General features: G+C 53.1%; 1 long non-coding RNA gene across 1 annotated transcript in view; it reads left to right on the top strand.

Annotated features, from left to right (window-relative positions):
• Nucleotides 1-5,567, top strand: part of LOC107182942 — a 13,199-nt gene that overhangs the window by 6,563 nt on the left and 1,069 nt on the right. Inside the window, exon 2 of the long non-coding RNA XR_001513698.1 lies at nucleotides 2,134-2,143. This is a non-coding gene — a long non-coding RNA (uncharacterized LOC107182942). The remainder of the gene's footprint in view (nucleotides 1-2,133; nucleotides 2,144-5,567) is intronic.

Below are 5,567 nucleotides of genomic sequence, written 5' to 3'. Positions count from 1 at the left end.
TCTTCTCTGAAATCAATAAAAATACATAACAAAAATTAAAGATCATGTTTCTATGGCAGCCTCCACATGTAAACAGATGTGTGGGAACCTTTTATTTCTGCTCAAGTGGGAAAGCAAACCAACACAACGCAGAAATCTCCACGTACAGCGGCCACTGGGACATGAGGGCCCGTGTCCGACGGAGGGCGGCGCCCATGCCTGCCCGTGCCCGTGGGCTCTGGAAGCGCTCCTACGTGGACAGGTGACAGGAAGCTCCAGACAGACAACTGGATGCTCCCAAAACGTTCCTGGGATTTTCCACATGGAGGGTTCTGGAAGGCCGTGCGTCACGCAGGCCGACCCGTTCTGAGTGGTATTTCCGATGACACCGCTTGGTTTGCTGCCCAGAAATCTGTGTGCGTGTTCTGGGCTGACAGCCTGGCGTGAGCTCCTTTCGGAATCAGGCTGCTGAGCGCCCAGAAACTCCAGGCAGGACGGATGGATGGACGGACAAACGGACGGACACCGGGCTGCCCACGCTTCTCCCACCCGACGGGACACCCACGGGCCACCAGGCAACGTGGGCACGGCCAGCACTGCACCGTCCGTCTATTTACCACTCATTCTTTAACACGATTCCACGTGTACACGGTACATGCCTCTCTGTCCTTGCAAATAAGACTTCCTTCCGTTTCCAAAAGGGTGCCACCATCATCACCTTTTTTAAAAGTCTGCACCTCGGCCCTCGCCCCTGGGGGCTCTTGGTGCATCGCCCTGTACACCGAAAGGTGGCGGGTTCAATTCCAGACAGGGCACCTACAGGTTGTAGGTTTGATCCCTGTTTGGGGCGCATATGGGAGGTAATCAGTCGATGTCTCTCTCTCTCTCTCTCTCTCTCTCTTCCGCTCTGTAAAAAAATCAATAAAATTTATATAAATATATTTTAAAATATATTTTATTGATTTTTTAACAGAGAGGAAGGGAGAGGGATAGAGAGTGAGAAACATCGATGAGAGAGAAACATCGATCAGCTGCTTCCTGCACACCTCCTACTGGGGATGTGCCCGCAACCCAGGTACATGCCCTTGACGGGAATCGAACCCGGGACCCTTCAGTCCGCAGGCCGACACTCTATCCCCTGAGCCAAACCGGTTTCGGCCCTTTTTCTCTTAAATCAACAAAAGCATATCCTCATGTGAGGATTTTAAAAAAATCATCATCTCTCATGTCCCCTTGCAAGTTGGTGATAAACCCATTATATATATTCAATAAGTATTCTCATTGTCATCAGTTTAATAAGCAGAGAGACCAGGAAAATATGGGGGCAGGGGGGCCTCCCAAAGATGTCCTCAAAATGATAAGCCTTAATCCCTCCAAAATAATAATAACATCCATAAAAACAAAAGCAAAGAGCTGATCAGGACCTTTCTCTCCGACAATCAATGGAAAGGACTTGAAAGTTTGCTTTTATTCTCTGCTTTCTCCCACGCAAAACCACCTTTCCGTGCCGGCTGCATAAATGCAGATATGCAGACACATTTTAAAGTCCTAATTTAAAAAAAAATAGGAAAGAATGATGATAAAATTACAGCCCATCATTGATAGCAATGGCTGCATTTAAGAAGCCAACGTGGACTTCTCATGCTCATTTTCTAAGAAATCTCATGAGGTATTTCGGTGCCGTTACAACAGAATCACCACCTGGAATGTATGTAGTATCCTCTCAGATAGGTCCTCTGACGAATTCTCACACTAATTAGATTCTCTTCGTTGTAGGAAGCAGGTGGAGGTGAAGAGAGGGAGGCCTCAGCAGACGGAGTGCTGAGTTATGAGGCCCTGCCTTCTGTGTAGGAAGCCCAGCCCCCGTTTTCCTCCAAAGAACTTTGGAGCCTGGGTTCCCATCCCAGCTCTGCCCCCTCTGACTCAGCACGGTCCCCACGGGTGATGGCGGGCTGTTCCTGGATGGAGACATGGTGGACACAGGGCCAGACTGGCACCTGACAAATACATCATCAGCTTTTCACGGGGAATAGGAGCCCGGGCTTAGTCATCGGACAAAGTAAAGTCACGGGAAGGGCTTCTTCAGCATCAGGGTCCTAAGGACCAGGCACACACATGGCCTCTGACATGGGATAGTGCCACCGCGGGTGGCAGGCATGACGATGTCTTGGAAAAGGGGTTACCCGTGCAGAGAAATGGAGAACATACCTATTTATTTGAAAATAATCGATTTTGTTTAAATGAGGAAGATTATTTAAAGACTAGAGGCCCAGTGCACAAAATTTGTGCATGGAAGGGGAGTTCCTCAGCCCGGCCTGCACCCTCTCCAATCTGGGACCCCTGTGGGATCTGGCCTAAACCGGCAGTCGGACATCCCTCTTGCAATCTGGGACGATTGGCTCCTAACCACTTGCCTGCCTGCCTGATCGCCCCCAACTGCCCTCCCCTGCTGGCCTGATCTTGCCCCCAACTGCCTCTGCCTCGGCCCCCACCACCATGGCTTTGTCTGGAAGGAAGTTGGATGTCTGGAAGATGGCTGGTCGACCAGGTCTAATTAGCATATTACCCTTTTATTAGTATAGATATGCTTTGCTTTCAAGGATGAGAGTGTGTGTGTGTGTGTGTGTGTGTGTGTGCGTTTAACCAGCCCCTGAAAATAATTTATTTCCCAAATTAAAAAAAAAAGTACAGTTGAGAAATAGCGTGTGGTTGTGGAAAGAACATTTTACTTGAAAGCTCTCTTTAGAACTGCATCTCACAAGTGTGAGGAACTTAATCGTTCCTTCCAGCATCCTCCTCAAGCCTACACTCTTAGACCCCACCCTGGACACGAGCTATCTGGCCGTAAAAAGAAATGACTCAAATTAATGTCAGCTAATAACATCCTCTTCTCCCTATAAAAAGCTAAAATATCGATGTACTCGTTTAAGCAAATAAACGCTAAATTCGTTCGTTTCAATGCATCTGCACCGTGGACCATTTGCTCACAGCTTACTGCTACTCCAGCTCGAGGAGCAGGACGCAGACACAGCACACACTGGTTCTCGTCTAGTTCGACGTCAGCTGTCCAACACGTGGCCCAGAGAAGCCGGGACGCGTTACCCCACGATCCAGTCTGCTTCTCATGCGACTGAAAGCAGGTCCCGCAGGACGTAATTGTGGCCACGGAAAGACCACACCCGGGAGGACTGGGCAGAGGGACTGCAGCCTCGCTCACAGCATGTTTCAAGTTCACAAAGAATTAAAATTGATTTTAAAACGTGTCACGGAGCACAAAATCATCATGCGAAGATATATTTCTAATTAACAGAAAGCCCACACAAGAATATTAAAAATAAACCCAAATATGAGGCTACTTCATTGACCTGTTTTCAATACGCAATAATTTTCACTTGAGTGAAAAAGCTCTTCAAAATCAACCTCTTTGGGTTTTTTTTTAAGCTTTACAGTCGGCTTTTCTCCACAGCGGGCAGGCCTACCTGAGCTTGGGGCGTAAGCAGGCTCATCTGAAGGACACGTTAAGGATGAGCGTGTACGTTACGTGATGCCCAGTGTCTGCACGGCTGAGGTGACCCCTGGGTAGCAAATGGCACCAGGAAACACAGCGCAATAATCTTTGGTCACTTTCTGGGAGGGAGCTCAGGGAGCCACTAACCTGCCACCATCCACCATCCGTGTCCATTTCCTCACAAACTGCCTTAGGGAATGATGGGGAGACGCCTTTTTCTTGTCTCCAACCACATTTCAGAGCTGGCTCCGTGGCCGTGTGTGTGTGTGTGTGTGTGTGTGTGTGTGTGTGTGTGTGTGTGTGGTTGGGGGAGGAGGCAGGGGGATGTGAATCTAGAAAATAAAACCGATTCCGCTGAGAGCCAGCCCCACGCTCAGCCTCCAAGAGCTGTGAGCACCCACGCAGCACGCCTGCCTCTGCCGTGGGAGGGGAGGACCACCCACAGGTGAGCGTAAAAACCGGAACAAGAACAAGCAGTCGCTGCGCCGTGATCCGCCCTGATCCCCCATTTCTGGGGGTCTGGCCGAGGGACAGCATCCAGATAGGAAGCCGGGAGGACCCTGTCACATGACCACACCATTAACCGTTCAGAGCAATGCGGCACCGAGCCACGGGCACTGAGCCACGGTCACGGCGTGCGTTCTCCATCGTCACGCAGTACAGAAAAGGGCACAGATCTGAGAAACAGGCCGGGTGAGCAGGAGGCGTCCGGTGTGTGCCCGGCCCTCTGGGGACGCGAGTCACTAGCTCACAGCTGGACGTGACAGCGTCCTGGCCAGAAGTGGCAGGCTGCGTGGAGAACACGAGATGAAGGTGGCGCAACCCGGGAGAGTGCGTGCAGCCGCGGGCACGGAGAGAATCGGAGCCGAAACGCGGGCCTGGCGAGGAGGGAGCCGCTGCAGGCGAAGGGCCCGGGCACCTTTGAGGCCACAGAAAAGAACAAACAGCCCTGGCCGATGTGGCTCAGTGGACAGAGCGCCAGCCTGCAAACCGAAGGGTCCCAGGTTCGATTCCGGTCAAGGGCACGGAGCTGGGTTGCAGGCTCCTCCCCAGCCCGGCCCTGGTCGGGGCGCGTGCAGGAGGCAACCAATCCATGGGTCTCTCTCACATGGATGCTTCTCTCTGTGCGTCTTTCCCTCTCTCTCCCAGTCTCTCCAAAAACCAATGGAAAAATACCTTCGGGTGAAGATTAACAACACAAAACAAAACGAAAGAACTGCACCTGAAGCAAGGCCTGGGGAGGTCAGACAGCCAGTGTAACCTGCGATGCCCGCTAATTCACCGTGTGTGTGGCCTGGTGCCCGACAGGGGCCCTCAGGGGTGGTGGCATGGCAATGCACTGAGTCCGGGGTCAGTGGGAGCTCAGCTCCATGGGGGTCCTCGGGTATCTTTCCAAAAACAGGGCCCAGACGCCCCCCCCCCCAGGGGAAAAGGAGCCCCCTGTTAGCACCCACAGAGCACAGGCTCTGAGCAGAGGACGGTTGAGCACAGGGACCGCGTCCCTCACCCCAGAGAGCAGCGCTCAGCACCGGCTGGAGCACAAACCCCGCTCCGCCCCCCGGCGCCATATGCCCCGCAGCCCCTCCCAGGGACGCCCTGACCCACTAATCAGGCGTTTTACCGGAGCCTCCTGCCCGGACCCAGGCCCGGCTTCACGCAAATGCCAGCTCCACCGAGTGGTGGGATGAACTCCAAGCGAAAGGAAAACAGTGTCTGAAACGAGGCCATAATTCTACGGCTGAACGTGAAGGGGACCCGCGTCCACCCCGTCTCTGCTGCCCCTGGTCGTGGCACGGAACGCTATGGTTCCCAAAGGGAGAGCCTGAGGCGCATGCTGGGAACCAAAAAATTAAAAAATAGATCAAAGATTGCAATGGAGATGTTCAAATCTCAGAGGCACGGCTCCCGCCCCAGCATCACACAGACCAGTGTCGGGGAAAATGACTAAAACGAGCTGCTCTTCCCCAGCGGCCAGCTCCATGAGCCCCGAGGGGGGGTTGGGCGCAGGGCGGACAGGGGCCCTCCCCCACCGGCACCCCATCTCCCGCGGCGGGTGCCCAGATCCCCGCAGGAACGAAGC

Source organism: Myotis davidii, unplaced genomic scaffold (assembly GCF_000327345.1).
Source record: "Myotis davidii unplaced genomic scaffold, ASM32734v1 scaffold698, whole genome shotgun sequence".
Lineage (NCBI taxonomy): Eukaryota > Metazoa > Chordata > Mammalia > Chiroptera > Vespertilionidae > Myotis > Myotis davidii.
The sequence above is the reverse complement of the archived record's forward strand: the minus strand, read 5'-3'. Positions and strand labels throughout refer to the sequence as shown.